This window comes from Sapajus apella, unplaced genomic scaffold (assembly GCF_009761245.1).
Source record: "Sapajus apella isolate SASKATOON/1434 unplaced genomic scaffold, GSC_monkey_1.0 scaffold117, whole genome shotgun sequence".
NCBI lineage: Eukaryota > Metazoa > Chordata > Mammalia > Primates > Cebidae > Sapajus > Sapajus apella.
Window position 1 is genome coordinate 4,636,742 of NW_022437057.1, and position 10,364 is coordinate 4,647,105.

At 42.9% G+C, this 10,364-nt stretch overlaps 1 long non-coding RNA gene across 1 annotated transcript in view; it reads right to left on the reverse strand.

Annotated features, from left to right (window-relative positions):
* LOC116538132 overlaps positions 1 to 2,409 on the reverse strand; it is a 30,419-nt gene extending 28,010 nt beyond the window's left edge. The window contains exons 1-3 of the long non-coding RNA XR_004263516.1: positions 2,397 to 2,409; positions 1,243 to 1,251; positions 1,142 to 1,148 (exon numbers count right to left, since the gene is read on the reverse strand). This is a non-coding gene — a long non-coding RNA (uncharacterized LOC116538132). The remainder of the gene's footprint in view (positions 1 to 1,141; positions 1,149 to 1,242; positions 1,252 to 2,396) is intronic.
* Positions 2,410 to 10,364: the final 7,955 nt, after the last annotated feature.

Below are 10,364 nucleotides of genomic sequence, written 5' to 3' on the forward strand. Positions count from 1 at the left end.
TAACTGGGGGAAAGTGATAATTTCAACCTCTTAAGGTTCATGTAAGAATAAAATCAGTCTGTGGATCTGAGGCAGCTTGCCAATAGCAAAAATACCACAGAACATTTATGGAAAACTTAAGATATGCTCGGCACTGGGCTAACCCTTCTTCATGTATTATCTCATTTAATTCTTTCAACAACTACCCAAGGCATGTGCTATTGCTATTCAAATTTTACAGATGAATAAGTTAAAACAGTGTGTGTTTTATAAGTTAAATAAGTTATATAAGTTTAATAAGTTAAAACTGTGTGCAATGTACCCAAAGTCACACAGATAGAAAAGGGAGACCCTGAAGGATCCCAAAGCTTAGCCAGCCTCAGCTGGGTTACAAAGTCCTGTTCATGTGGATACTGCTGATTTCACCTAAGGGAATGGAACTTAGGATACCAGGCTTAGTTCTTTTTCTGATTTGTCCCTGTTTTTCTCTTTTTCTTTGTTCTATTTTTTAAAGTAACACAATAAAATGTGCCCTTTTTATGTGTACAATTCTGTGAGTGTTGACAAATGAATATACACATAGAGCCATCAGCACAGTCCAGACTGTTCACATTACCCCACCAGAAACTTCCTTTGTGCTCCTTGGACACGGACCTCTCACCTGCATTCCCTTGCAACCCTGGCTGATTTTTTTTTTTTTTCCACAGGGGAGCAGGGGAGCAGACAGGGGAGGAAAAGCCCTGTGGATTTGCATTTTGCAGTCAGTCACGTAAATGGAATCACAGATTTCGGAACCTTTTGAGCCCAGCTTCTTTAACTTCACACGGACATTTGAGCGTGGTCTGTGTTATTCCATGGATCAAAAATTTGATCCTATCGCTGAAGCATATTCCATGGCATGGACCGACCTCTAGCTCTCTTTAAGGAGAGATGGAAACCTTCAATTTCCCAGTAGCTACAGGTCACCTGGTTTCAGGAATTTGGGCTCCTGACCTCTAAGCAGGAAGCTGGTTTGAGAGGAGAATCTGTATTAGAATGGAGAAATTCCTTCCTTTCTTACTTCCAGTCCTGACTTCTCCTGAGAGCCAAAGGAAAACTTGGACCCCAAGTGATCATCTGGAGGGTAAAGGAATGGGCACCAGGTGTGCTAAGAGGGTGGAACAGCTCGTCTATGGGCACAGAAGTGGGAAGCAGCACATTGTGTCTGCAAATGAGCTTCACTTTGCCTTCCTTCTCTTCCTTTCTCCTTCCCTGCCTATTTACATGCCTGTCCTATTTCTTGTTTCTCACCAGGGAGGAATGGAAGGATGGGCTTGCAAAGTACCATGGAATTTGACTTTATCACTAGATTAACTCCTCTATTAATTAACTCACTGCAGAGTTTACAAATCCCTCGGCATTGCGGATCTGGGGTTGAGCTCTGGACTCGGGGTGCTGCTGTGACAATCGATGCCACAGCCCACAAATTACAGCCACTAAAAATAGGTCAGAATCACCTGGTCTCACTTCTTTAAGTGCATGGCTTCTGTGCTTGATAAAAAAAAAACCTAGATAATTAGCTCTAAAAGCCTCATTTGAGGGAGGAGGCAGGTGGGTGGGCTGCCCGTAGGAGGGAAGGCACACAGAAGAGAGGAGCTTGTTAAAACGACAACTCCGTAAAAAAAACAGGGCAGTGAAAGGAGCAGACAGGGGAGGAAAAGCAAAGAAAGGAGTCTTGGGAGAGGTGGAAAGGAGGCATTGAAAAGAGTGATGCTGTCAGAGGAAGTAAGAGGGAGAGGAGGCAGGCAGCGCTTTTCCTGGGTGGGCAGTTTGGAAAGGAGGCAGAAGGGAGCACCGCATGTGGGAGGTATGGTGTGAAGGTTATGGGCTACCCACTCTCTCCTCCTGTCAGTGGTGTGGCCATTCGCTCTGTTACCCGGGCTCCAAGCCTCAGTCAGACTTACTGCTGCTTTCTCCCCCTCTCCATGGCTCATGGCGTCCTCCCCACCTGCCTTCTAAATTTCTCTCCTACCCATGTTGTCCACCCCATGCCATGGTCGCTCCCCAGTGGCTCTTCCTTGCCACCTCTCACCCAGATATTTCAGTGACCTCTGGGTTATCCACCCCCTGGTCTCTCTCTTCCTCCCTATATATTTCCTCTATTGCAGCTGCAAATCTGTTTCTGCTGAAAAACCCTGAGAGGCTCCCAATCACCTCCCAATCACCAGCTGGAGATTCCAAACTCCATAGGCAGACATTTAACACTCATCTGAATGTAGCCTCAAGTTACCATTCTAGGATGATTTCCCTCCAACTCCAACCATACACTCTCCTCTTGGGTTATAAACTGCTGGGCCATGATCTGAATCTTGGGCATGTTCTCTGGTCCCTGGACATTTCAAATATCTGAAGATTTCCTGTACAATTTTTTTTTAAACTTCTCTTGAAAAATTGGGAGACGCAGCAGCACTGAGCCCCCGTTTTAAAATGGCAGCACTCTTTGGTTGGCTCCAGCCCCACCGTTCTCTCTAATGTCTGATGCTAGATTGGTTTCATTAACTTTCATTACCTTTTTGGTCCTATAGATAATGGATCTTGAGACCCCCAACTCTATGCTAATGGCAGCAAAGCATTAAGGGTGGCAATCTGGCACCAAGCCCCCACTGGATCTTGATCTCCATAATACATGATCTTTGTCATGGTGAACTCTTTCTCTGTGCCAGCTGTGATGTAAGGTACAGAGCACAGAGATGGGGAAAGCACTGCCTGCCCCTGTGGGCTCCAGCCAAGCACTTTGAGGCCCTTACGTCTCTGTTCATGCCATTTCCTCTTCCCAGGATGCCCTTCTCTTACCTTTTCCATCAGGCAAAGTTGCCTTCCTGAATGAACTTTTCCTGATGCCCTCTGTAAGGATTAATCCCAGGAACCAGGCCTTCCCCATGGCCTCATGATACCAGGCTCAGTCCCACCTAAGGCCTCACATCTGCCTTTTTAAAAGAATTGTTATTCTATTCTAAATTTGTGAGGATTAGAACCTACATTCATTCATTCTCCCTACTCAACTTTCACACATCCCCTAGATTCATTTTCTGCACATAGTAAGTGCTCAGTAAAGTTTTAAATGAAATTGATTCAGAAACACCTAAAATCCTTAAACTAATGTTTATTACATATGTAAAAAATGCTCATCCCCAATTTTTATGTCCTTGCATTACAGATATATCACAGAATCCTGAGAAAGCATTTTAAAGTGCAGTAAAACCTTTTAAATTTGAAATAGTTGAAGAATGTGGAGGAGTGAATTTAAATACATTTAATATATTTACATATGTATGTATAAAAGATTAAGTTCGAGGCTTTTTAAGAGAACAAATCATGTTTTGGTTTGAGATGTTAGAATATGTCTGCGTACTTGAACTAACCTTGGGTTTCAGAGCTTTCGAGTAAAATCATCAAGTGGGCTTTTCTTCCAAAACCCCCTAACTCTTCCCTGTACCCTTCAGCATTAGAAGAAGCTGAGTAAGTTGCCCCAGGGGTCCAGATTAATCTCCCCTGGCTCTCACAGCAGCACCCCTTTGGAGTATGGTCCCTGCTTTCCCAAGAGACAACCTGTTATTCAGCAAGACTTCTAGGCTGTAAGACCAAGGTGGGAAGGACCATTTTACATTCCTTCTTTGCACCCTGTTCCCGCTTAGGATGGCTTTGTTAACCAAGTGAATCCATATGAGAAAAAGAGAATGAATATCCTGGAGATATGGCACCCACCCTGGTTTAGTAAACCACAGAGACACAGTTCTTTCCTCTGACAGAATGGCTCTATGATGGTGCGGATTTCCAAAACGGGTAGATCACGAAGAGAGGTGTTTGCAGGCCTGGGGATGTGAGTCGGGGGTGAGGTTGGGGGGGCTGCATGGGAGCCCCAGGTGGAAAGGGCGGGAGGGTATGTCTCTTTGTGTGCTTTTTAAAATAAAACCAGCCTGGGGCATTTCATCTTTGAATAAAATTTTGCTGTACAAAATCATTTTTCCCTGCTAATGTATTGATTAGTGACATAAAATGCTTGGTGGGACGCTGAACATATTTTATTACACAATCGTTCTGTAACTGTTTTTTACTCCTAGGAAGAGAGTCATAGAATTTTCATTAAATTTTTGAAAACATCTTTCAAACAATATAGAAAAATTTAAAAATTAGACACAATCCAACTGTTCTATTACATGAGTCATCTCCATTTTTCTGCATTTTCTTTCAGTCTTCCTTCATATGCAGACGTAATTGTACATATCCCAAAGCGAAACTTGTATTATTTATTAATCATGTATCATTGTAACATAAATATTTTTAAATATTGTTTGATAGATTTATAATTATACTTTGCAATAGCTGTAGAATGCATTTAATGAGTGACGTTGCAGAAGTTATTTAACCAGTTCCCTATAGCTAGACATGAAACAAATTCCTAAAATTTTTCTACTGTGAAATAAGTTTTTACATTATATTTTTGCATTTTTTTTTTTTTTAGAGCCAGGGTCTTGCCTTGTCACCCAGGCTGGAGTATGGTGGTACAAACATAGCTTGCTGCAACTTCAATCTCCTGGGCTCAAGTGGTCCTCCTGCCTCAGCCTCCCAAGTAACTAGAACTAGAGGCACACACCACCATGCCAGCATTGTTTTTTTGTTTTTGTTTTTGTTTTTGTTTTTGGTAGAGATAGAGTCTCACTTTCTTGCCCAGGCTGGTCTCAAACTCCTGGCCTCAAAGGATCTTCCTGCCTCAGCCTCTTGAACTGCTGGGAGTACAGGTGTGAGCCACCACACACCACATTTAATTTTTTAAATGTGAACATTTATGTTATAGTAGTAAGAAATGTTCTCCAAGCTAAACATTAAACTTAATGTACCTCTCTATACCTCATAAACTGGATTTGTTTCCCAGGGCCCCCATAACAAAGAACCACAACTGCATGGTTTAAACCAGTGGTCCCCAAACTTTTTAGCACCAGGGACTGACTAGTTTTGTGGAAGACAATTTTTCTACAGACCAAAGGGGTGGGGGATGCTGGTTTCTGAATGATTCAAGCATATTCCATTTATTGTGCACTTTATTTCTATTATTATTACGTTGTAATATATACTGACGTAATTATACAGCTCACCATAACGCAGACTCAGTGGGAGCTCTGGGCTTGTCACCCTGCAACTAGACAGTCCGATCTGGGGGTGATGGGAGACAGTGACAGATCATCAGGCATTAGATTCTCATAAGGAGTGCGCAGCCTAGATCCCTCACATCTGCACTTCACAATAAGGTTCACACTTTTATGGGAATCTAACGCTACTGCTGATCTGACAGGAGGCAGGGCTCAGGCGGTAAAGCGAGCAAGGGGGAGCCGCTGTAAATACAGATGAAGCTTCACTTCCTTGCCTGCTGCTGCTCACCTCCTGCTGTGTGGCCTGGCTCCTAAGAAACCATGGACTGCACCAGTCTGTGGTGCAGGGGTTGGGGAATCCTGGCTTAAACAACAGAAGTGTATTCTCTCAGAGCCCTGAAAGCTAGAAGTTGGAAATCAAGTTGTTGATATCCCTCTGAAGGCTCTGAGGAAGAATCCTTCCTCTCCTCTTCCCAGTTTTTGGTGGCTCCCCCGTGTCCCTGGGTTGTGGCTGCTTCACTCCAGTCTCTGCTTCTGCCTTCACGTGGCATCCTCCCTGTCTGTGCATCTCTGTGCATCCTCTCCTCTTCTTAAAATGGCACCAGTTATTGAATTTAGGGCCCGCCATCTAGGGTAATTTCATCTCAAGATCCTTAACAAATTACATCTGCAAAGATTCTATATCTGAGTAAGGTAACATTTACAGATACTAGCGGTTAAGACCTGCATGTATCTTTTTGGAAGATATTATTAAGCTCTCACTATGATATCTTCTTGAAAACCTCTTCAAATCCCTGGTACTATAATCAGGAGCCTGGGAGTGCCCATAAACTGCCCTTTCAACCATTACCGTTCCTCGCAGAATCCTTGAGAGAGACAGACACGAAGAATAATAATCAAATGGACCACAGCATGCAGTTCTCTGCTAGCCAAAAAGGGTCCTCTAAAGAAGCTGGGCTGCAGAGAAATGCTTGACATTTGGCTCTTACCATCCCCTAAAGACACGTAAAGGAAGAAGACAGAAGATGAGTGCCGTGTCTCAAGAGGCCATTTCTAGCCCCACCTCTTCTCACAGCCTCATGGAAGAGGGAAGTGGAAGAGGGAGATGGCAGTGACAAAGGATTACCAGCTCAGGTCACTACCTCTGAGACGTGGAGCAGGACAGGAGCCGCTGAGAGGGAACAGGGCCAGGAGAGACCCAATGCACAGAGATTCTGCACTGATAAATATCTTGCAATAACTGAGCAGATCAGCCACCTCTTCCCCTTAAGGGAAGGACACTGGGAAGGTGTGGCCAGAAGGGCAGGCAAATGAGGAAATGACTTCTCCTAGAGTAATGGGAACACATTTATACAATTGCCACCCATGCATGTACTACTTAATGCAAATTTTAAAAAATGTTCAGATGCACATTTCCACATATCTAGTCTGCATACTTGTCACTTTTAACGGCTAATAAAATAGCATCAACAAAGTCAAGGCAAAAATTCATGACCATCTCAATAGATGCCAGATATATATGTAATGATATCCAGTACTCATTCCTAATTTAAAAAGTAAGATAAAAACAAACCTCAGGGAACTTGGAATAAAGTGAAAATTTTACAACCTGATGAAAAGCAGCTACCAGGAACCCCTCAGAACGTCATTCTTAGTACTGATATATTAGAATCACTCCTGTTTAATACAGGGCTATGCTCTTCCATGGAAAAAGTACAGATGTTGGAAAAGAAAAGATTATCGCAAGTTGCAGATAATCTGATTTGCTGTCTGCTAAAAATTCAAAAGTCTTACAAGACTCAGTAAGAGAATTCAGTAAGTTCAGTGGTCAAAATGTCTGTGCCTCCCCAAATTTCATATGTGGAAATCAAAACCCCCAAGGTGATGGTGTTAGGAAGTGAAGCCTTTGGGAGATAAGTAGGTCATAAGTGCAGAGCCTTTATGAATGGGGCCCATGCCCCCATAACAGAGACCCTAGAGAGTTAGCTAGCCCTATCAACCATGTTAGGACATGGCAAGAAAACATGCTCTCTGGACCCGGAAATGGACCCTCACCAGACACTGAACCTGCTCGCATCTTGGTCTTGGACTTCCCAGCCTCCAGAACTATGAGAAGCAAGTTTCAATTATTTATAAGCCACCCATTTTATCGTATCTTGCTATAGCAGCCTGAACGAACTGAGACGGTAAGTCAGCCAAATCCATCCAACCCACAAATATTTAATGAACACCTACTATGGGCCAGACATATTTATATATATTATTTTCTAAGAATTCAGAACATGATAATGAACATAACAAAGTTTCTCCCCTCATAAAGCTAGCATTCCCCTGTAAACAGAGTTAACATTTAAAATAATGACAAGAAATAACCAATTAAAAATGTAATGGCAAAAACGATCCAATTCACAAAGAAATCCAAAATTTCTGGAAATAAATCTATCAGGAAAAGCCCAAGGCTTAAGAAAAGAACATTTTAAATGTCATTGTGTTGGCCAGGTGCGGTGGCTCTCGTCCCTAATCCTAGCACTTTGGAAGGCTGAGGCGGGCGGATCACTTGAGGTCAGGAGTTCAAGACTCCTGGTGAAACCCCATCTCTACTAAAAAAAGCAAAAAATTAGCCAGGTGTGGTGGCATTCGCCTGTGATCCCAGCTACTCAGGAGGCTGAAGCAGGAGAATCACTTGAACCTGGAAAGTGGAGGTTGCAGTGAGCTGAGATCGTGCCACTGCACTCCAGCCTGGGTGACAGAGGAAGACTCTGTCTCAAAAAAAAAAAAAGTCATTTTGATAATGGCATTAAAGAAAGATCATGTTAACCCTGATCACACCGTTATGTTAAAGATCACACACCATGATGGTGGTACTGTTGTTACTCTTCCTTATTTTACAGGTGAAGGTCCAGAGGCTGCGGAAAGTGAGCAGCCTGCCTGAGGTTACGGTCAGAAGCAGAGCAGATGTCAGGACCTTGGCTACCAGACACCAGGGTTGAGAAGGCAGCCACTGCGCCATGTCACCTGTGCCATGCCTTTAATTCTATCCCTCAGCCTGTCTCCCTACAGTAAAAATGGCAATGTCCACACCACTCTCCCATCCTTGTCATGAATGAATGAATGAAATAGTCTATTTAAGATACTAACTCAGGGCATTAAGTATGTACTTAGTAAATACTGGTTTCTTCATTCTAACTAGGAGAGGAATTGAACTCCCTAAGTCTTTATCAACACACTCTGTAGCATAATGAAAGGGTGAGAGAAGTATTTTCATCATGATCAATCAATACAAGGAAAAATAGCTTCAAGAGGCACGTGGGAGAGAGTTGGGCTTTTAAGCGGGTAAAATCTCTATTATACTGACTTGCTTAATGACTCACCGAGCTGTTTGATTTGAGAGACAGCAAATCCGAGGGATGTAAAATGCCGATCTTTCTGAGTGGCAATTATCTGTGATTAAATCGCGGTGTCTTCTGGAGGAAGGAGGAAGCCACTTTGCCTGCGGAGTGAGGTGACTCATGGAAAAGATCATTTCCCAGAGAGAAGGGAAAAGCAGCAAGTGCAGTTGAAGAGTCACAGATACCCCGATGGACACTCAGGGAAGCCCCCAACTCCCAAAATAGTCGCAGGAGTTGACTGTGTTCTTATTTTGCTCTCAGTGTACATTAAATAAAATTAGGAAGATGCAGAAAAGAATGAAACAATTCTCAGTCCCAGCACCCTAATATAACCAATAATAACATTTCAATTTATTTCCTTCTAGCTATTCTCCCTCTCTGCATGCATCCTTTCTTTGCTTTCATTATTGTAATCTTCCAGTGTTGTAGGTGGTCCGTGCGAGTAGAAAAATCACAGGATCTGAAATCAGAGATTAAATTTCATCACCAGCTGTCCTCTCTGAACTTCAGTTCTCTCATCTACAAAAAGAATGATAAGCCAGGTGTGGTGGCTCACGCCTGTAATCTTAGCACTTTGGGAGGCCGAGGCGGGTGGATCCCTTGAGGTCAGGGGTTTGAGAAGAGCCTGGCCAACATGGTGAAACCCATTTCTACTAAAAATACAAAATTAGCTGAGCATGGTGGTGCATGCCTCTAATCCCAGCTACTAGGGAGGCTGAGGCAGGAAAATCACTTGAATCCAGGAGGTGGAGGTTGCAATGAGTTGGGATGGCACCACTGCACTCCAGACTGGGCAACAAGAGCAAAACTCTGTCTTGAAAATAAAATAAAAGAAAGAGAAAGAGAGAAGGAAGGAAGGGAGGGAGGGAGGGAGGGAGGAAAAGAGAGAAAGAAAGGAAGAAAGGAAGAAAGGAAAGAAAGGAAAGAAAGAAAGAAAGAAAGAAAAGAAAGGAAGAAAGGAAGGAAGGAAGGAGGGAGGGAGGGAGGGAGGGAGGGAAGGAAAGAAGGAAGGAAGGAAGGAAGGAAGGAAAGAAAAGAAGGAAGGAATGAAGGAAGGAAGGAAGGAGAGAGAGGAAAGAAAAAGAAAGAAAGAAAGAAAGAAAGAAAGAAAGAAAGAAAGAAAGAAAGAAAGAAAGAAAGAAAGAAAGAAAGAAAGAAAGAAAGAAAGAAAGAAAGAAAGAAAGAAAGAAAGAAAGAAAGAAAGAAAGAAAGAAAGAAAGGAAGGAAGGAAGGAAGGAAAGAAAGGAAAAAAAGGAAAGAAAAGAAAAGAAAAAGAAGAAAGAAAATAGCAATAACACCCATCCCAAAGCTGTTGTCAGGACTGATAGATAATATATAAACATTGCTGGCATACAGCAGGCACTCAATAAATGGGCTGGTCTGTCCCCTGTGACTCAGAACATTCTTTCTGGTTGCAAAGGAAGAGCTGGTCTCCCTGGCAGCAGGAAGGGCCAGACATGAGGCTACTCCAAAAGACCTCTCAGCCAGGGACAAGAAAACTCTGCATAGGGCCTTGCCCAGATTTAGCCCCAGTTTCTTTCCACCTCCAAAGACCTCACTCCAGTGCTCAAATTTCAGCAGGAGAGAACCTGATTGGTCAGCTCAGCATCAAATTTGGACCAGCATGGTCACTCACCCATGGCTGGAGATGAAGACTGGCAGGATCACAGCCAAGCTAGTCATTGTGAATTGATAGCCACTGTAACTGCATTATTTCCACTGATATTTTAATGTTATAGTGTATCATAAGCATTTTTTCAAGTAATTACGCTTTGCTCATGACTCCAATTTTAATGCTCCAGAAGTCAGTCAAGGCCATGGACTGCTATTTAGTGATATATTTCCATCGTTGAAGAGCTAAATTATTTCT